A 22,992-nucleotide genomic window follows, 5' to 3' on the forward strand; every position below is an offset into this window, starting at 1 on the left:
GCTTTGAAGTGTGGCACCATCATATAACTTACAAGTCTATATAGATGCTTAGTTCTCTCCAGTCTACCTAAGCCTTCAGTTTTCATTCTCGGTTATTCTGGTCCTGTTTCTGACCCTGGAGGCAACAGACAGTTTTTTCTTGTTTCAAACTTTGTGCAGTTATTTAGGGAAGTGCAGTAGATCTACTGTAGAAGCTCATCTGGGGGTACAGTCTTCCAGCTCCTGAACAAATCTGGTCACTTACTGATGCAAGTCTGCTCAGATGTAATGGCTAGAGTCCTAGCTGCACAAAAGAGACAAGTGCGTACACAGAATAAAATTTCTTACTGTGTCTACTTAATAGAACTATCTTTTCCAGAAATCTTTTGCATTTTCTCTTTTCTTTTCAAACTCACATTTATGCGGATTTTAAGGCAAAAAGAAGTACTTAATTATCTATTCTAATCTCCTCCTTTTCCTCATAAAATAAGCGAGAGAACTTCCCTGAATTAATTTCTGCTCTACTCTTACAGCTGTGGTTGAACTGAATATATCTTTTAGAGAAATACTCGATCTTAACATTTTCTGGTGATGAAAAGTCCATTGCAATCCACAGTGCTAGTTCACAATGCCTAATTACTCCCATTGTTAAAAATACAAGTCTTGTGTCTAAGTCTTAATTGTTCTCACTTCAGTTTCCAGGTGTTGGATCTTATCATACCATTCTGCTAGACTGAAGAACTGTGCATTTTTCAAAGTACTCTTCCCCATGTAGATAACTACAGATTTGAGAAAATCTGCTCTTTTGACCTTCTCTCTGATAACTTCAAAGTCCTACCTCTGCTACCTTGGTAGCAATGCCCAGGTTCAGATTTGAGCAAGTAGCTCAAGCCAAGTTAGTGGTTCTGTACTATAGTCCCTTCTTTGTCTCTGACTCATCACTTAACTCTATACTTCATTGTGGCAGAGGCAAATGCAAGTTGGCCAGTTCTCCAGCTGGGCTTTCTCACACCAGGGATGTTTGTGCAGGGACAGACCTTGAGTAAAGATGTGCTTCTGAAGGCAAAGGGGAAGTATCTATGCTGTTTGTTCCTGAACATGAGCATCAAATACAGCAATTTCCAGGCTCTAATTATGGAGATTTACTAGCCAGGGTGCCATTTTACAACTTATTTTTCTGCATCTATGTCTTGGGCTTACTCTTTTGCTGGCTTTGCTGCAGGAATATAAAGGGGAGACAAATCGCAATAATACAGTCAATATTGGTGAAGCTCAAGAACATCAGATCTTCTAAGCTACCCTTTGTTAGACTAAGTAGTAGATTTATCCCAAACTAGACACAGAGACTGAGTCAATAAAAATATGGCATGGATGATCAAGACTGTGGACTCAAGTGTGAACTGCTCAAGTTAATAATGTAACTCTACCAGCAGTGTATTTAATCTTTGCATTCGTGTTTTGCAGCTTTCCATTTTTATTTCTACCTCTTTTCTGAACCCTTTCTGATTTTTTAAAAAGCTTCCTTAAAATGTGGACAGCAGTGTTGGGTACAAACAGCAGATGCTCCAGTATCAAGGCAATATAACCTTAAAATATTTTCCTTTTCAGTTCACTAAATCATAACTCTACTCATAGCAGCCACAGTGGCTACTCAGAAATAACACATATTCTGCTGTTTGTCGTGAATATTTTTTCTTTTTTTGGAAATAGTAACTGAAAATCTTACTACCCAGAAATCCCTTCTTCTAAATATGATGTATTTTTTTTATGGATGCACAGCCTTTCATTGTTGACATTGAAGAACCTATTTGACTGTGCTAGCTCTCTGTACAGTGCAGATCCTTTTATATGAGTAATCTCTTTTTATCCATCACTTCTCAGTCTTTCTTTTATATGAAAACTTTATCAGAAGTGATGTGACTAGATGCTTTCTACAGGTTATTAATAAAAATATGAAAATGGGGAGAAAAAATCCATTGAGAACCTATTAGAAAGATACCTGTGCGGTGATAGTTTCCCACCTACAAGCAGACTTCAAGAGTCTTCAACTGGTGGTGAACTTACATAGAATGTAAACCAGTTATGTCATACAATTCTAGATGCGCAATTCAGATCTTCAAAAAAGCACATCAAATGCTTCAGGGATCTTATTAAATCAACAGTACTGCATTTACGAAGCAAATTTTTATTTTCATCAGATAGTTTTATAAGATCTTTTTGCCATTAACTGCAGTTGATCAGCATTCATTAAAATCTCTTGTTTAGTTCTTCAAAATGAGAGGAGTTTCACCCCATTACTGCTTGATATAAGCAGGACTATAGCTTGTAGTATTTTTGTGTACGATTTTTCATCATGGTAATGTCAAGCTCTATTAGCACTTATTGAAATCTAAGCTAGGAGTTATTGAAATCTTCTGCAATCAGGCTGAGAAGAAGCTTCTATATGGTCTGATTCCTTATTAAATACTTTTTAATAACCTGACATGGAGAGGACTTTGAGGTTTGTACGGCTTCTTCAAATACAGCAGAAGTAGTGAATCTTTTAAATACAATTGCTTCATTTGTTATTCTTTGCTGAGATTTTCTTAGTAGCCTGAAGGTTCACCTCTTAAGGTTGAAGTCCTACAGTTTTTGTGTAGAAAGCATGGGTAATATTCTGAGTCCTTATGCATTTAATTGTGCATCTCTGTGCTAAGCAAACCAAGCTATGGCCCTTGTTTCCTTTGAGTAATAGCATGATAGTAAGTTAATGAAAAGCAGGATGGAGAAGGGTGTGAGGGAATATTAATGCTGGCTATGTATTTGCATGTACAAAATATTTATGTAGTGCAAAACTATTTGCAGTAATGAGTATTACTGGAATGCATATGACTTACCATATGACACTGTAACATAAGCATATACATACAGATAAAATGTGTGTGTATGTATGAGGAAGACCAAGCAGGAGAGCAGTGGATGTAAGCTGAAATAGAAGGCAAAGCAAAGTGACGTCCATGGCCAGGAATGGGGAACAGGGCCACTCTTTACCTGTCAGACCATGTCTATGAGAAGTGCAGGTGGCTGGCATGGAAGAATAGGGTGCATGGTCTTTTGGATTCAAACAGCTGGAGCTTACAAAACTTCGTGGTCTTCCTTGAGAAAACAAACCATAAACATGTGAACTGTGTCCTTTTTTTTTCTAGGGTATTGGAAAGGTGGTAACTGTCACATGAGGGTCTCAGGACAGGCAGGGGAAAGGGAAGTGATGAGGAGGAATCTCTGACCATCTATCTTTATTTTTTGAATCTTTTGGTGTGAATGCTTGACCTGAGCAGGTGAGAAACATTGAGATAATGGCTCAGGGGTGTCAGTGTTTTACTGTTTCCCACTCCTACTGCTAGCTCTTGCTGTGTGTTTTCATTCTGCTTTTTAGCAGTGGCCTCAGCCTGCTGCTGACTGGTTTGCCCAGTCCTGGATTTCTTCAGTCACCTATGGTGGTTTGGCAAGAGATGCTGTAAGTCAGAAGCTGTACCAAGCTTGGCAAATCAAACTCCACCACTCCTGTTTGGCCCAGTTAAACTACCAGAGTTCAAGATGGAGCAAACAACTATGCTTGCAGTTTTTCTTTTTTCCTTATTTTTTTCATTATGTGTACTTTTCACATCTAGTCCCTTATTCAAATCTGACACGTTGTGAGAAGCCAATGTCATTAATATCTGATGCATCTCTGTGTGCAGCCGATGGGTTCGTAGAGCTGTGTTAGAGGGGTCTACTGTATATCTCTAGCTCTGACTTTTTGCCATAGGTCAGTATAATCCAACGTATTACAAATGTATCAGAAGCCAGTAAATTCCACAGTTACTTCCACAGTAAAACAAATAATTTCTGCTTGACTAGTGTGTCACTTCCTTGAAAGTATCTGGTTTTGATCTAAAGATACTAGGAGCTGGTATAGCTTGGAGGACAGCTATGGTTTTGTTTTATACGTAGATTCTTGCTCAGTTGAATTTGTCTACTTGCAGTTGTAGCTTCTTGTTCAGTCTGTCTACACTACATTGAAGAGCTCTTTAGTGTCTGTTTTTCTACCTATCATAAAATTTGTCACCTCAAAATATTGCATTCGGAACAAAATCCATCACTAGAAGTAGGAAATGATCAACATCTTTGTTGCCACTCTCACCAGAAAACAACAGATAAAATGAACATGGAGATTCAAATCATAAAATCTGCTGGGCAGATGGAGTTGCTCCTCATGGGATGATGTCCTGCTCTTGGAAAGCTTGAAGGAACATTGTTATGCTGAAAATTACTGGTACTGAAATGAAGTGCTTTACTTTCAAGAACAGGTTGCCCTGTAACTCTTAAATGCACAGAAGCACCATATATGTTTATATATATTGTGTAAAATAATTCAGCAGTCTCATATGGCTGGTATAATTTTAATTGCATGGTAAAACATGGGAATATTTCTAGAAGAAAAGATAGTTGGGAACACCTGCCTCCTTGTATTCACTGCACAAATTTGTTCATTTTCAACATGAACTGCTTATTGAGGAATCTTAGGTGACAAGCCCAAGAACTGACTTTACAATTTAGTGAAACTATAGAGTTTATTTAATTTATTTTTTTCCAGAATTATGCTAAGTTCTACAAAAATCATTAAAGAGTACCATCCCATACTTTTGAAAGAGAAACTAATTTCAAAGCCTTTCCCAAAGATAGTAAACTTATCTTTGTAGTTTGTCTTGTCTAAACCAGGTTGGATGCAGCACTTCAGAATATGCTGTAGAAGCTAATCCTGTATGTTCATGAGGAAGGGCAAAGAATATTGCTGATCTTCTGTTTTTATAGTTTTTCAGTATTACCATCAGGTCATGTAGGTCTTTGGAATGTCATGTTGTAAATCAAAAAAGAGGAAAAAATTAACAAGAATATAATTTCTCAGATGCCTCTTTATAATGAAGCCCTGGCCAATGCCTGTAAATACATGAGACTGGAAACACCCAACAGCTTCCACAGTCCCAGAGACAGGGCTGGACGTCATTGCTGGTCACCTCGGTAACCAATGGGCCCTCTGTGCCAATAAGAAATAGCCACAATCACCACTTTTCCAGGATTCCTGTGTCATTTAGATGCCATCACTGTACCCAGCCTCAGACTGACCTCAGATGGAGCTGGGAACCTGTCAGGACATATCACTGCACTGCTGGAGGACATGTTGGAGGATGAAGAGTTAATCTGATCAGGGACTTCAGGTGTTATGATTTATGTTTGTTCACAGCTTGGCCAGAGTGACTGGAATGTCCACCACCACAAACAAACAATAAAAACATTAGTGCATTAGTATGCACTAATACACGTGCAACTTCTTCTTCTACTATGTATGGTACAAATTGTTAAATGCACTGACTAGAATACATTAGAATGCATTTCTTTTAGCCTATAAAAGGCTAAAGATTTTTTTTTTGTTGTTTTTTTTTTTTACCAGTGTTTTAAGAACTTTTCGCAATCAAATCTGCAGCTCCACATATTGCAGACCTGCATTTTCTCAGTCTGACCACTTTGCATGGAAAATAAACCCCAGAAACTCCTAAGTAACTTGGTTCTGGTTGAACAATAAGAGCTTGTTAAAAATGAAAATTATCCTGCTGAGAAATGCAGAGCAAAAGGCACATAAGGAATGCACAGCAGTTCACTGAGGGCTGGGCTGCATGTGAAAGCAGCTCTAACACAGAAGGAGGAGCGGTCCTTCCCATGGGAGCAAGTCCTGACTCAGAAACCTTTCTGTGCCCAGAAGGAATTTATTCTGTGGTAGGAGTGCATGCAGTGTTGATTACATCTCCCTATCTTCTCTAGCCATTACACCCTGTCAGCTCCCCAGGGAGGGATGCCTTCTCTCCATCTTCTGCCTGATGGGGAGAAGGCATCCCTCAAGTTTTACACTTGTGCCCTCTATGTTTGGGCACATGTGTAAAACTTGACTACACGTTAGGCAGGATCACAGCCGTTCTTGAGAAATATGTCTTTCAAATGCCAAAATAGACATTATAGATAGGTAAAAAGCCAATGGAGCACAGCAAACTGCAGAAAGGAAGAGCCCACATTGTCAGCAGAAATGAAGGATTGCATGTTTCTGTTCACCACTGGAATTACTTTTCTTTTTCTTCTTCTGAAAAAAAAAGCAACCCAACATTCTGTTGCTGGTATCTTTCAAGTCCAACTACATATAGCCTGAAAAGCAATACCAGAAAGTGTCAAACTGTGGGTAAAGCCCATCCTGAATCTTTGTTAGCGAAGACAGTCCTTCCTCATAGGAGAAGGAAAACTCCTATGTTCAAACTCGGGCTGATGGAGCTCGTCTAGCCTTGTAAGGTCTTCCATCTAAGAGAAGGACACTCTTGTAAAACCTTCGACCTGTGGATTTTGCTGTCACCGTCCTAGCTAGCCAGGCCGTGGCAATTAAACCTCAGGTGTAGAGGATGGGGCCAGTTCTGTGCACGCTGCGCCTCACCTAAAAAATCCACTGCGCAGGCTGGAAGGGCTCACTCTCACTGTCTGTAGCGACAGGCGAGGGATGAAACAGCAGGTGACAAGGTGCATGGTAAGCTGCAGATCCAGCCTTGCGTGTGGGCGGATCAGGGCATGGGTAGCTTGAGATCGCTCAGGAGATGACAGTCCTGGTCGGACACTTCCTGATTGCCTAAGCACCCTTTTTTCCAACCAGATTTGCATATCCCACATGCCCTCGGTCATTGTGCTTGTAGTAAGTGTGGTTAAAGCCCTTCCCAAATCTTCGCTCGCTAAGCCAAGCTATCAATCAATCAATCAATATGGGTGGGTTTCTACTACTTGCTGCTTGCATGGAAGTGCTCATTCTCCCTGTAGTACAGCTTCTTTGGCAGTAGAGGGCGCTTAGAATATGGACAAAGCATAAGAAATGCCTTCTGAAACTTCCCTCAGAAAGCTTTTGTTTAGCTGTGTGGAAGCTTCAATGCTGTCAAATGTTATCTAGTTTAAAATAAGGAGATTTTAAAGTGTTTGACTTTGCAGATCATTTAATATCGCTGTTTTAAACAAAATTAAAAAGTTAATTTTATTTTCTCTTTGACTCGGGTTTTAGCATTGCAAATAGTCTATTTAGGTTTTTTTTTTATTTTTCTAGTGTGCTATCAGCAAAGCAACAATATTTTATTATTTTGCTGACACTAGGAGTAAAGGAAATCATTTTTCCTTAGAAAACGGTGAAAATAATTTTAGTAATATTTTAGGTTATTCTGGGGTCAAGTGAACCCATTCCAAAATAGGGAAACTCAATTATACAACTGGTACAGAAGAAAGATACTGCAATGAAAAGCTAAGAAGTGGAAAAATGTGCCCCATTACTACATTTTGATTCTTCTAGGCCAAATATGAAGCTTTCATAAGTTCTTTAGGTTGCTAAGCTCACTTATTTCACTTGAAGCCCCTAGAAAGATTTGGACCTTCAGGAAACATGGGGGTGTCATCGATGTTTGGATGTGAATGTTAAAGCTTTTCTCATACTCAAATGGTGAATTTCAATTAATCCTATTAATAAATTTTACTGTTTAAATGAAATAGATTTACTTCATACCTGTACAAACTTCAGCAATAATCCTGTACACACGGCAGCAGTAATCCCGTACACTTAACCTCAAAAGAATTTTCCTTAAAAGTCAGTGCCATTTACTCATTTGAGGTCCTTATTTCAGGATCAGTCTTGCATGGCATATTTTCTGCCACTTATGGTAGTTGTAACAGTAATTGATGAGAAAATGATGTCATATCTCCTACTCTTATCTGAGAAAACATATGGAGCAGCTACTGTAAACCAGGACAAAATAAGCAGAAATCTTCTGTAACTATTTGAAGGTGTTGGATTAGGTCCATAAGTGGAATAAATTGATGTATCTCCAGTGACTGAAAAGAAACTGCGTATTTAGAGCAACTGAGGAACTGGCAAATTGTCTGTCAAAACATAGAAGTCAAACTGTGGGTGGGTTCTGGTTATATTAAATTACTGTCACTGTTCACAGAGCTTTGAGAACAGGACAAGGAGAGGACCTTCTTTTCTAAACCTTCTTTCATATATAGTAACACAACATTTAAGTGGCTCATTATTTTTATTTGCCCTAATTTGTGGTATCACTTGCAGTACGTCTACAACTTGTATAAAACCAACAAGTTAATGTTTTTGCAAGCCAAAACTGGTGTAGATGCACTCATTTACATCAAACAATTACATCAACAGAGAACTTGATTTAGCAAGGCCAGACATACAACCATCAGCTAACTTTTCTCACTCAGCTTATTAAGTTCTTCTAATGAGGCATCTTTAGCAAGTTTCAGCAGAGATGGTGTCTCTGTTTACCAAAATCCCATCTTTCTCATCCTCTGGCTGAGTTACCAATAGGCTTCTACAGAGACAATGGTTAGCAAATCTTCAGTTCAGCCACAGCACAGCTGCAATTAACGTAGCCATCTATAAGATGATATTACCAATATCATTTACCTGGATGCAGGAGTTGTGAACTTCTACTAATTGAGCTATCAAGAAAACAGACTAAGAAGAAAGTTCTGTCAATCACCAGCAGGAGAAGGGTCTCTTCAGAAGATTAAAATTTTGGTTGCTCCCTATCTTATTTGAGTGAGCTGGTTAAGAAGTGGTGGAAAGTGTGCTACACCTGCTGTTGCAAAAGCTGCTGCTCTTACCTGTTTGTACACGGTGTTTGTAGTTCCTGCCCACAGTGCTCTTGTAGCTCATGTAATGGGGCCCTTCCTTCTCACACGTTTTTTCTACCAAAAAGGTAATACAGGCTTTCTTCTCTCTTCTGTTCGTCCTGTGAAGCAAAGGCACTGTACGAAGCAGAAGTAATTTCCATGCATACAGCAGAAACCAAGCACTTACTTTCATCTCTATTTCCAAAGGCTGAAAGAACATGTTAATTACCTAAGAACCTTCCATTTGAAAACTAGAACAACAGGAGGAAGGCACCACGGGTAAGGAAGAACCTGGCTTTTGTCAGCCAGCTAACAAACCAGCACAGTGGTTTGTAAAAGTTCCCTCAGATGCTTATTCCTGCTCCCTTTTTCTCAGAGTCTGAATGCTGCTTATCACATGGTTAAGATTCAACTCATAAAAACATGTCTCAGCAATTGGAATTTACCCTTTGACCTTCATATCACCCCCCCCCCCCGTTTTATCCTCCTGCTGTGATGCACAAGCTTTGTCTTCACTAGACATCACTTACACTGGTGAAAACTGCTATTTGCACAAGTTCAAAAACTCAGCAGACACAGGGATGAAAGCATATGTAGACATAAAAATATATATGTAATTGTTGTCTCCTTAAAACAACCAGAGAAACAACAACATTTTATGGGTTTTCCCATTCTATGCAATTTTTTTTGTTTTGCAATGATGCACCCAGTGAATACAGACCTAGAAGTGGTGAATTATTCAGTATTCTGAAATATTTCTTCCCTTTTAAAAAACTTTCTTGCATTGTGCATAGGTATTTGCATGCCTTTGTGGGCATAGGAATAGGCATCACCCTGCTCCTGGTCTCTAAACTTCTACATGGGGTCAGTGTGGAGGAACAGCACATCTGCTTATGCTGGTTATTTGATGACATATGGTAATAGCTGCAGGGTTAGAGCTGAACGTGCTACGCCACAGGAAGTTAAGCAAAATAGACCTGCTGGCATTTCTCCCCACCTTTACATTGAAAAAAAAAAAAGTGTTAAAAGTGTTTTTCTTTTTATACGGTGAAGAGCCATTATTAACTATGAAAAAAAATAAAAAAGATACAGTTGAGTGTTTCAAGTGCTTGGTTTCTGTGCAACTGTATGTATGCGTATAAAAACTAACCAGACAGGCAGATCTGCACTGGTAAATAGGGCACTTCATACACATACGCATACACACATGTATTCAACAAGATTCAACCAGCTTTTAAGTAAAAATAATAACCTTAGACTAGAAGCTGAGCCCGGTGCTAATCTATCAGGCATGAAAGTATGGTCTGTGTTGCAATCTGAGGATAGCTCTACTGAACAATTATGAGATTATATCCTCTTCAGAGGGTATAATTATGCCTCCTCTATATATCTTATTTAGAATGCATAATGCCTCTCCCCTGAAAGTGAAAAAAAATACTACATAGACATGCAATGAATTTTTGCTTCCAGCACACAAAAGACCGTAGACATCCAGAAAGCTTTTTGTATGCAGGATTGTTGGGCTGCAAAGAACAAGGCTGGGCTCCTGATACATATTTGAAAATAACAAACCAAAAATAAAAAAAACTACAACCTTTGTGGCTTTTGGTGAGAGGAAGCTATGTCTTGTAAGAGTTTCTCCCAATTCATTTTCGCAGATGTCTTAGTAATGACTGTTTGACAGCTTAAATTAAACATGCCAGTCAGTAGCATTGGGATATTTCTTAGCCATAACAAAATAGAAGACATCTTTCTAAGCAAACTCTACTTTGTGTCTACTGCCATTAGCTACCAGTATAAATGGGTACAAGTGTTACAGACTCAGGGGCTATAGATAGAAGAGGTGGTAATAAAAACGGTGTGTTTTACCCAGGTGACCGATAATTTTTTTTTTTCCTGTTTCATTGCACTGTTTAATCTTTCCAAGCTCAGATCAAACGATTGCTCATTTAGGATGATAAACCTTATTGCTACTGTCTGGTATGTGTAATGACCGCTTAATAATTTGCACTACCAAGGCAGTAGCTCTTTTTAGTTTGTTTTCAAAGGTGGTAAGGAGTATCATCGCTATACTCTTTTTCATAGAGCTGAGGTTGCTACAAACCTAAAGATAAATCTGCAAATCTATGTGACTATTCTTTATCATTGTCACTAGCTTAGTGGTGGTCTGCCATTTTTCTTGAAAGCTGGGCACCAACTGCTGGCCAGAAGTATTTTTCACTGAATTCTTTGTACTTTAAATAAACTACTGCTTCAAGAACTGCCGAGTGTTCCTCATTCATCTTCAGGACACAGAGCTTCATGTATATCTTTGCAAGCCTTGACTCTGTGAAATGTTTGTCTCATCTCTCTGCCATCTATAGCAGTCTTTGAACTCACTTCAGGTTTATTGATGGCCTTGACTAAATTAATGCAGATGTAATTTTTTTTTTTCTAAAGGTTTACACTATGACTAATCATATGCAAAACAAATCCTCATTTAGAGAAGCTCATGCTATATTCTCCTCCTCTTCTCCTAAAAGGTCTTTCTGAATTTATACAGTAAATGTTGCTGAAAGTGTTGGGAGGGGGAGATTGTTGTTTCCTTTGGCATTTCTCATCTTAAAGTGGTAGAAGAATATGCATCTGCTTTTCCCTGTGGAGGGAGAGATAATATGATAACCTTCTGATTATATACATAAGCGGGAACTGATCAGCTTCTCTTCTGATTCGTTTTTAAGGGCAAGTTCCAGTTGGATTGTGCTAATGCACATATTCATGAATCTCTCCAAACAGGATTCACTGCTCTCCGGGGAACTGTTGAAGTATGCATCATTGTTTCAATGAAGTATCTTCATTATAAAACATAGGGACTATAAAAGGTGAATACCATTTTCCTTGGCCTAATATAATCTCTGGTTTTACTTTCTCCCACTATAGTGATTTTTTTTAACAGAATCAGAGAGAATAAAATGAGACAATTTCAAATGAAATATTACATGAAGTTGGGTACATGAGCCTTGATGAAGAGAGTATTTTATTTTCCATTGTTTTATTGAAGTAGAGAAAAATTAATATCAGTGGAATAAAAAAGATCTTTAGGATCACATCACTGATTCAAAGCAGCTCAGTGGGGATTTTTGGTCTCTAGAGATGCATAGTTTCCTACTTTAGTGCATTAACACAAATGGGTATAATAGGCTACAATGCTGAGTAAAGTTAAGACATTTAAGGTTTGAGGCAAATGCTGGAATGTTTACTGAAATCAATCACAAAAAAGATTTTGCTCATTGCAAAGAACAGAGTGACATAAATGGCTCTATGGACTGTAAAAAATTATTAGTCAAGTTTCCTGTTTTTTCACTCTATAATTACCTTAAAGGTACCTACACTTTCATTTATTATAATATACACATTACAAAGAGCAGTTAGTATTGCATTTAAATATGGTGAGGGACAAAAGAATGTTGCAGTATTATTTGAAGAGGCTTCTTAAAGCACGGAGCATTATGGTGAAGAAACATAATCACTTTCCTGTGAACAAATATATGTATATATGTATCTGTATGTTTGTGTATAGTTTACACAAAAATATAGAAAAAGGGGGAGTTTTCAGAGTATAATGAATCTCTCACATAGAAAAGTTCTTATGTAGCTTGCAGCACTCTAGCCAATATATAAACAGGCATGATCCCTCCTCGAGGGGCTTGTGATCTGAGAAGGGTATAGACAACTCTGTTTAGATGGATATAATATAGTATGTAGGTTGAAGGTCCAATGCTAAAAGTATTAAAATAATATTGGACTGGTTTATTCTTTTGCTTTGTATTCTAGAAAAAATAACATGGTACTGAAGGTAAAATACTATCAAAGATATCTAGCTCTGCATGGCCTTGTGGCTCCAGATAGCTCTGTGTTACATTAGAAAATGCTTTATATTTTAGTTTGTTTTCAAAGTGTAAAATTCTTGCCTGTGTATGGGAGCAAAACATGGCCTATGGCACACTTAAATTCCACTCAAGCTGCATTTGGAAAGCTTAAGTGGGGCTTAAATAGTGAATAGGACTTTTCCTGGCACGTTGATCCATGACGGATTTCTCTTGTAGCAGTGGTGACACAAGTCGTGTGTTCTATAATGACACCAGATTTATGAAAGCCTGTCATGGTCAAAAGCAGTCACATGCACACGCAGAAATAAACTAAAAATCTGGTGCTACATTATCAGCCATGCTAGAAGAATTACACATATTTCACAGTTTGGTTCAACGTCACCAGGTCTCTGACAATAGATAGCTGACAGTCTTAGTATGGCTGGGAGTTTCCAACCACCCCTCTCCACCTCCTCCTCTTCCAAATTCTGTTTAATTGAGTATGTTGGCAACCAGACCTTGAAATGTGCTTTGCTGTCAATTACTTACTTTTAAAAGGCAAAACATCCGTATGAGTTTCTGCACCACTTTATTTCACGATTAGTGTCTTTGATGGCAAACTGGTGCCTGCAAAATATACCCGTGCTAGCATGACGTAATAATAACATCCTAGAAATCCTGCTTGGGAGATACAGTAAATCATTCATTAGGGAATGTGTGAATATATTACATTAATGAATATACTATATCTGTACATATAACTACATATAATCATTTATGTATAGTTTTAATAAAATTATGTAAAATATATATAAATGAATATTCATATATTTTATATATTATTGGCATAGTATAGTACAGTATACTATAGAAACCACATATAAATAAATTAATATATATCATGTTAAATACAGTATAGTGCATTACAATATATAGTAATGTATAGGTTTATGTATCTAATATTAACACATAAAAATGAATACATTGTAAAATGTCTTAATCTTTTGTTTATCAATTTTAATTTTTCCAGAAACATTTCGACTTGATCATTTAAATTTTAGGTTGCTCTCTTTCTGCTAACAGAAGTCAGATGGCATTTCTTTCTGTTTCTGGCTGGATAAAAATAAATCACATGTAAAGAAACCTCTGTGGTTTTACATGTCACAGAAGAAAATGGCTTTGGAGAAAACATCATGCCTTAGAATATACCCACTTATGCCATACTTGGAGCATCATGTCAGTTTAAAATTTAATGATAAGGTCATATATAGCATATGACGCTGCTTTGGGAAAGATGTGCTCAGAACTTTGTCTTCTGTAATTCTACTTGGGTTGGGTATTATTCTGTGATTTTTAGGAATTTATTTCCATACACTTCCTAGTAGTCTGTCCTATCCTATCCTTAATAACTGGAATAGGTACATAGGTGTCAGTGTTTAAGGTTTGTTTTCAAGTTGTCTCTGAGGTAAATAAAATTTCATGCATGACAGAAGAAGACACAAATCAGAATAAGCAAAATATATTTATAGCACTCGCCTGGCACTATTGTTATACAGAATTGATGTACAGTGAGGCAGCTGCATATCAGTGTTTCACTTTCATTGCCACAGGATACAGTTCTAGTACCTCAATATTTTGGGGAAAGAACTTAGCCTATTCAGATCACATGGAAAACTACCTCTAGAGAAAAAAAAAAAAAGGGGAGTAGTTACAAAGGCAGCTGATTCATCTGTCCCAGAAAATGTCTGGTTATGCCTTTTGAAGGAACTGTAAAGGATGAAGCAAATGACTAAATTACTCAAAAGTGGTTAGGAAAATCCAAGGATAATTCAGTGAATACCATAAATGTCTGCTATTTGCCTCTATGCCTGTAACATAACTGCCCGATATTGGTTTTCTTATTTTCTTTTTTTTTTCTTTTTGCTGTTGTGCTGTATTCCTTGTGTTTGGTAAAAAGTAACTTACAAATAAGTAAAGGCTTTCATTACTAAAGGAATGACAGAACAATATAATTATCATGTCAGGAGACACAGCATTTTGTAGTAACCCAGTAAATAATTTATGTCATCATTGTACATTTTTTAATAAAAACTACTATTTTTAAATGCACATTAGTGTCATGAAGACATCATAGTAGCTTGCAAGATACATTTTACATACTGATATGATGGGCACTACAGAAGGATTCACATATCTTCAGAAATAGGTAGGACCCAAACACTGTCAGTTGGGTTTACTGGGTGAAATCCCAGTTCCACTGAATGCAGTCCTCCCTTTGACTTCAGTAATGCGTGACTTTCACCCACTGTTTTTATGTTGGGTCATGGGACATCGCTAACATAAGGCATCAAAAAATGACTTCTGGTCAATCAGGGTTTTAGTACAGATCTGATGGTCTGAGAGATAAAGTAAATCAGTGTGGATCAAACCTGTTCTGAAGGGATCTTAAAGGTCAAGTTGATGGTTAAGTCATCATGATTGCTTAACTCTTCAACTCTGTGTAGAGACTTGCTGATTATAGTGCTGGGTTTGGAGAGATGAGTAAGACTGGACAGAGCCCACCAGATTAATCCACAGAAGTGACTCCCTTGTGCTCAGATATTAACTTTTCCTCATGCAGAATCTGAACTGTATGGAAAGGTCCTTGTATTTCAGTCTTAAACCCAGCCTTTCATCTGTTAGAAAGCTTTATTGGAATAATTACAGATAGAATCGGCCATGGTGATATACTAAATGTATTGACAACACCAAGTAAGAAAATCTCCCCTTGCAATTCATCCGCCTCATTACCATGAGATTCCAGTAACATTCCACATTATAAAATTAAAATCAGATCTTGTTCAAAAGCTGCCTTTAGCAGCTTTTAATAAAAATTAAAATAAAATGTAAAAATCTTTGTTTCTTTGTTCCAACTAACTTCTTCATATTCTGAAGACCAAAGGATGCAGACTCCAACCCGTGTCTGCAGTCTCATGCAAGCTGGGCAGAAACTCTTCAATGCTAGAGGAGAGCAAAAATGTGAGAGAGGGCTGTACAGAGATAGGGAAGGAATGTGTTGTATTGCTTGTTCTCTGTAAACATGAGAGCATTTGGAGTACAGAATTTTCATCCGTCTTAATAACAAAAAGTACATCCTAGGCCACAAACTGCTGTTTTTCTTCTTTTACGAGGACACGTGAATAAAGAAAAGAGGAAATTACACCTATGGTTGAACAGCTTTCACAAGAGCAACATCTTTTTTCATGCAGTAGTCCTGATACATTCATATGTTAAAGACACTGAGTGGAGTATTATTTTGAGTTATCCATCTTCACCTACCAGAACAGACAGACACTACCATTATTTAAAAAAGAATAAAAAAATAAAAAACTGAAAAGGAAGAGAGAGGGGAGAGAAGAGACATTTAGGAAAAACAACCAACCAACCAACCAGCTAATCAAAAATACATGCTAAAATACCCACAAAACCCAAACCAAAGAAACCAGTTTAAATAAGAGTTTATTTTTTCCATATACATATATATATATATCTTCTCTATCTCTCCCATCTCTCTAGAAGGCCAAACTAAGTAATATCTGTAGGGCTTTTTCAGAAGTCATTCTTCATGCAAAAAAGTGACACATATTGGTTATTTATCAAACTCCTTACTTTTTGTCTTAATACAGGCAGGATATTATACAGTATACACAAACATGTATATAAAACCAGTTTGAGATAGATGCAGGCAAAGCTACATTACGTATTCTTGCAAAGAAAGAGAAAAAGAAACATGCTAGTATAGCAATGTAGTCAAGCATAATTAATAAGTAATATGTGCACAGATAAATAAAATGCTCTGAAATTTTCATAGTACAAGAGGATGAAGTAACTATCTTCTGCTCCAGCAGAAAACATCAAGCAGGTCCCTCCCAGTTGAAGCTCAGTATTGTACCTTGCCATATGCACATCATCTATTTGTGCTGTTAGGTCAAATAATAATGCCTGAGGTCTTAATGGCTCTCTTTTTTCTCTGGGAGCAGGTCTTTCTTCTTACCTTGTCCTATTAAGAGATACATTGATGACAAATAAGTCACAGATATCAAAAATAAATACAGTTTGCTGGTTGAAAGCTCCATCTTGTTTATTTGGCACCAGGTCCAGTTGATGATTATGACGCAAGCTTCAGTAACATCAACATCATGCCTTCTCTAAACTCCCTGAAAAAAAAAGCAGTATCTATGTGTTATAGGTAGAGCCACATAAGGCATCTTATTTTAACATGTGAATAAATCTATTTCAATAACACATCAGGCTGCGATAACCACAGAGTCAAAAAAAGCATTGAATAAGGAGTTCATTGGATACTGTTTGCAGGCATCACCTTACACAGACGGCATTCTGAAGCTATGCATTGGCTTTTGGGTTTTCAGAACCATCATTCAATCTGCAGAAAAGGCTGAGAATTGGTCAAGATAACACTGTCTCAGAGTGTCCTTTCAATTGCAGTGACCCACCTGGACTGTGGAAGTCCAGAACATTGAGAGAATAATAGGGGGTAAATAATAAACTACGTTTTGAAATCACAGGCAAGATTATTTTCAGGTTTTATTTTCATTACAGAAAATTTACATATGAAAAAGAAAGACTCTTTCCTTTCCTTTTTCTGTTTACACCATCTTTTTCTTCATCCTGTATAAAGTAGATTTCATCAACTGCTAGGTCAGGTTCAAATACCTGCAAGTAAAGGGATGAGAGAAAAAGAGTCTTTGGCAGACCTTTTATCTTTTTTTGCTACTATATATTTTCTACGGAAAAAAAAAATATTAAAATTAATTAGAAAAAAAAAAAGGCAAAAGCAAGTTAATAGGCAACTCTTTATCCAGAGGAAGAGATATGGGTGAGACAACTCCCCCATCCTTATGCTTATAGGCCCCACGTAGCAGAGCATTCCCTGCAGCTTCAGCTGGAGAAGCTGCTTTCTGTTCTGCGTTGACAGTTCAAAGAGATGCAGCTCTCAGGTCTGTAAAGCACATTGAGGATGAAAATGGTCAGAAAAAAGTTTCCCATACACGTATAGGTCATTATTTTATTGACTCCTACAGCCACTTCAAAACATGCTGAATTCCTGTATATTTCTGTTCCCACTGTATTATGCTGAATACCCATAACTAAGAACTAAGCAGTGACATTATAATGCAAAAGGAGGAAAGGAATTCTACACTGCTGACTGCACTTTTCAGAAACAGGCTGGATATGGATTTTATTATTTGACCAGACTGCAACTTATTACTTTGGTGGGCTTGGCAAGTGTTTCAAAATAGAGAGTCCAAGGTAAACTGTGTCGCTTGTCTGCACTTGCTCTTGCACTTTGTCTTTGCTTTCTCCTGAAATCCTTGTGAGAAGAAGGAATTCTGTCTGTGTTAGACAGAAGTTGCACAAAATAGCCCTCACCACGGGGAGTGTGGCACACTACAGAATAAGCACGGCCGGTGCAGAAATTTGGCTTTCGTAGAATCCCCTGTAGTCTGAATCGGAATGCAAAGATACTTCCCACAGGATAAAGCCAAAGAGGAGAGAAACGGCTGACAGAGGGATTGTATGCTTACTTCAGTGCAGTTCCCACTGCAAGTCCTTGTGTGCAGACTACTTTCTCATATGCACCCTTTGACAGAAGCTTGGCATCTCAACTGAAGGCTTCATAATTAAAAATCCCTGTGCTGAAATTTGAAAGCTTTTCAGACTTGGTTTCATTTTGTTAACAGGGTGGTTATTAACAGGGATATGAAGCTCTTTGTTACAGATGGGAGACTGGGAATGGTATAAAACTGTCTTTATCAAGTTTTCCAGGATAAATTATTTTAGACTGGGTGCGTGTCGTGAACACTTTTCTAGACTCCTGCTTTCTGTTCTGAGCCAAATTATCAGAAGCTGAAGATCACTACATTAGAGCTGAGAAATCAAACTAACCAGTGCTAGATGTGTTTTAGCCTTACCTTGGGCTCCTTTTTGGTCTGGTGAGTGGGTGGATGAAGGTTCAAACCAGCTCTTGCCTCATTCATGCTAGTTGTCCCATCTCTAATCATAATGCCACAAACTACTGCAGTAGCTCCCACAACCAAGCTATCAACGTGACCTTGTCATTTCAATTTTTCACACATATTCTTTGCTCCCCACCCCCCTTGTCTGTGTACCATATCGCACTAAAATCTCATCTCTCCAGCCTACTGCCATGGGCTACTAATCTGTAATACAGCTCACTCTGAGAAATGCCAAGCAGGATGGAAAAAAGGCAAAACTCACAGAAGAGAAACTTTAGTTGGCCATTGCCTCTGTCATGAAACTCTATCTTGCCTTCTCTTCACTTTGCACCATGCTGCAGTCCAGCCCAGAAGCAGCAGGGTTTGGCTTTGACCCTTACCTGAATGACCAATGGAGAACAACAGACCATTACATGGGTTCTAAACATGAGAGAACTAAATGTACTGCAGTTAAAAAACCCTCCTCCTTTTCTATCATGAAAAAAAAAAAAAGAGCAATTTTCAGGTTTATTTTTCTAAAATCCCGTAATTCTCATTTTCCCTTCCTTGTTCCTAATCTGCTCCCATTTCCTGAAAATACCAAAGCCCCACAGATTGCCCCATATTCTTGTCTTCATTATGACAGAAATGCTCATGCAAACAGGGACAAGTATTTAATACAAATACTTCAGCAAATTATTTCTGACCCCTCCATTCTAAGGTAATAAAAAAATCACTAAGAATATGTGGGGTTAGTTGGAGCAATTAGTAAATTAATAGAACTAATTATTTGCTCACAAATATTTTTATATACAGAAATAAATAAGAAACAAAATTTATTTGAAAAATCATGTTTAATTACTTGCTCTGTTTCAGCTGTATGTACTCCAAGTCAGTGGTTAAAGCAATCTATCAGGCTTCCAGCTCTGCCTGATCCAGCTTCTCCAAACAAAATCTGCCAGAAAATTGATGACATGTGTAGTAAATATTTTTTTTAAAGCTCACACTGTGATCCATTTGGAGAACTAAGGGTCTGGCTTATGCCCAGAGCCTCCAGTTTCCTGACCAATCTCATTTCAATGGAAGCCAGTTATTTAAAGATGATAACTCTGCACATACAGCATGTTTTATACACAGAATAAACTTTCAGCGACTTTCTACATCGCAGAAAGGGACTTCTGTTTTACTTCTGTCCATTATTCTGAAAGGCCAGAAATCTTCATCTCCTGTGGGTGTAAGAAAATACAGCTTGCTGAAGCATCAGATCAGACGTGGGTTTTCATCTCTGTCCATTTTCTCTCACATGAAAGACTTCTGGAGCAAGCAAAGCATGCTTTTGTTGACCAGAAAAGATCAAAAAGGCAGTTTATTTTTGTCCTTCAGCCACTAGACTGATACTCTCAGTTCTGTTAACATTCTGCCCCCATTTGAACTGGACACTTTGGAAGTATCAATAATGCAAGTTGGAGGGCTGCACTATCACTCATCCTGTATTTGCCTCCTCTTCTACAAAATTAAATCAAGTTGAAATCAAAGGAGACACAATCTCAGTCATATAGGCAGAAAAACTCCTGTAGCTCTGCAGCAATTCTCAGTGAAATATTTGAAAATATTTATGTTGGCAGCAGTGACTGATCCACATTGAGAGAGCAGAGTTAACAAAATACTTCCACCCTGTGGAGACATAAACAAAGTGTTGGAAGCCACTCATCATGCCATCCACCTTCTCCCCGCTTCTTTGACAGGTGCATCTCCTGAAACAGAATGTTGTTTTACAGGAACATCAGGAAGTGCAAAAGTAACTAATAAAACAGTGACAATCCCACTGTGACCACAAGGACTAGGACCAGTAAACGGTGCACCCCTATTATTTATGAGTGAAGAGAATATATGTAGCTATCAGAGCCCTTTCTTAACATCGCAGATTGGGTCAAGAATAGATTCTGTAGGAAAGCTCAGACTATTTCTCTGTCTCAGACTATTGCCATGATGAATGTTCTTACAGGATTCAGATGATTCAGTGGATCAGGAACAGAAATGTCAGCTGTGACTGGTTGTGTCAAAAATTTTTCTCTACCTCAGCTCGCTGCTGTATGTTCAGAGTTCAACTATAGCACTCCTGGCAGCATTGTAATTGGCAGAAGAATCATCCTCAATGCATCTGTTGTTGAGTGTTTCCCTACTTAAAATATGTGTGAAGGAATATTCACAGGTGAGATGCACATACATATAAAAGTATTCTGTTGAAAACACAGTAAGAAGCAGTAAGTATTTAGCCACAGCTGAGTTCTCTCTAATTTCATCCAAAACAGAATAACAGCATCTTCCCATGCTGAAATACATTTCATTATAGGATGTCTAAGCTGTTAAGCAGCCATGTTACATAACAGATGCCACACTGACTTCTAGTAATTCCACTACCTTGATATCCCAAGCAGCTGTCTGTAATGAGGGAAGCCTTCTTCCACAGAAAACCTGGACTGGTTCACAAGGTTCTGTTGATTGGTGGGTCAGCATGGCTTTGGGGACCTGTTTCCCCTGTGTACACCATAACAGAGCTAAACCCGCAATCCCTGCTCCCCCAGGACAGGCTGCAATTGGGTCTTATTGTCAAATGCAAAGCACAGAAGGAGGAGGAAGAGTTCTCTTGTACCGCATTCCTCTCTGGCAATAGTTGAAATATCAGAAGCCTCCTTGGCCCTGTTGTGCAAGTGTAATTGCTGGTCACTGTGGAGAAAAAATACAAGGGATTTTCAAGATACTTGAGCAAAACTTTTGCCTGATTTCAATCAAAACCGTGAAATGGGAACTTTTAAAACCTGAAATTAAACTCAATTTCTAGCTGTTATACACCCTTTAAAGAATGAGGTTTTGTGCTTTTATCCTCAATCCCCTACCACCCTCAGTCTGCTTCTTACTTGCAATAAGAATGGATGTAAGAATGCTGAGACATTTAGTGATATTTTTATCCAGTGGTAAAACCTTGCCTCACTCTTTCATAGCTCTCCAATGATGCTCACATGCATCTCAGTATCTTCTCAGCATTTGCATTTGGTTTCGGATCTCCCTCTTAGGCTAGATCATGTGCAGTCTTTCTTTCCAAACATTTTTGTAATATTCAATGGCACTGCATGCCTCCATTTGTTTGCTTTCTTTCCTAAAGCAGTGAATGGTTCTCCGTAGTGAAGATGTTATAGACAAGCAAAGTAAAACAAGCCTCTTTCCTCCTTGCTTCTCTTCACTCTAACAAGTGAATAGATCAGATGTATGTTAAGTATTTGAAGGAATAATATAATTTAACCAATGTACACTGCTCAGTGACCTGAATCACCTGCTTTCATAGACAGTTGACATTATTTACATTCAGGCTTTTTTGCAGAGAGGCATTTTGAATGACCCTTCAGAATGAATATGCGCAATAGAAACCCTCTACACGCTGCATCTGCACCTACCACTTATGATATGCCTCCAGTTACCCTGCATTTTTCAACCAGGTGTCTACAGCTCCAAAGAAAAAAAAAGATGTCTTTTATTATTTTTATTTTTTTTTGTCAGTGAGATCACTGACTTGAAGGCCATGCTCTGTACACAAACGGAACTTGATTCCTTTCACTGATGAAACACATATAGCGTACCCTAAACCTGACTGTCAGCTTCCGTACAGGGAGCCAGCCCTTGACAAGGGTGAAGCCAACACTGGGTAATTTCAAGACAGACAAGAGTAAGCCTCCTTTTTGTTGTGATATCTGATGTGGCTCAAGACATAAAACATTCAGAGACTTAGTTGGTATTTTTTCAGAGAAACATATTTAAAAATGAAGCTATAGTTCAGACAGCTGAGCTGACAACAGCTTACAAAAAATGAGCACAGTAAACAACTGCAGAAGTCTCCAGACACTGCAAGACAAGATGAGCAAATATTTTCTTCCTCTGAAATGCAACTTGTTTTACTAATTTTTATTTGACTTTATCCCATTGGTATCAGATAATACAGGGAAAAAACCATGGTTAGGCTATGGAGTGGTGTCAGTATGGATTTAAACTAGAAATATCATTTTAACATCATGATTTTCAAAATTATGATTTCAATGATCTTTTCATTGAGCCTTACAAATTTATGGTTTGTGTATTGTTAGATTATTTTGCCTTGCCATTATACAGTTGTGAATATTATCCTATGTCATTGGATATACTATGAAATGAAATATTTGTCATCTGAGTACCATTATTTCCCAGTTCATCCCTGCTACAAATCCGTTGTCTCGAAATGTTTGTCAGCCTCTCTATCACTTGCAGGAAGAAGTTGTCTTCTTCACCCTTGAGGAACCTCCTGGATTGCTTGTACTGGGCCATACCACCCCTCCAACTGACATCGGGGTGATTGAAATCCCCCATGAGGACAAGGCCTGCAAGTGTGAGGCTGCTCCTATCTGTCTAGAGAGCGCTTC

At 38.0% G+C, this 22,992-nt stretch overlaps 1 long non-coding RNA gene across 1 annotated transcript in view; it reads left to right on the forward strand.

Moving 5' to 3' along the window:
- The first annotated feature begins 3,164 nt into the window (after positions 1-3,164).
- LOC133265989 (uncharacterized) overlaps positions 3,165-22,992 on the forward strand; it is a 48,180-nt gene continuing 28,352 nt past the window's right edge. Inside the window, exon 1 of the long non-coding RNA XR_009742224.1 lies at positions 3,165-3,296. This is a non-coding gene — a long non-coding RNA (uncharacterized LOC133265989). The remainder of the gene's footprint in view (positions 3,297-22,992) is intronic.

Source organism: Pezoporus flaviventris, unplaced genomic scaffold (assembly GCF_033815535.1).
Source record: "Pezoporus flaviventris isolate CSIRO_AGI_PZ_B2104156 unplaced genomic scaffold, CSIRO_AGI_Pfla_v1 ptg000001l, whole genome shotgun sequence".
Lineage (NCBI taxonomy): Eukaryota > Metazoa > Chordata > Aves > Psittaciformes > Psittacidae > Pezoporus > Pezoporus flaviventris.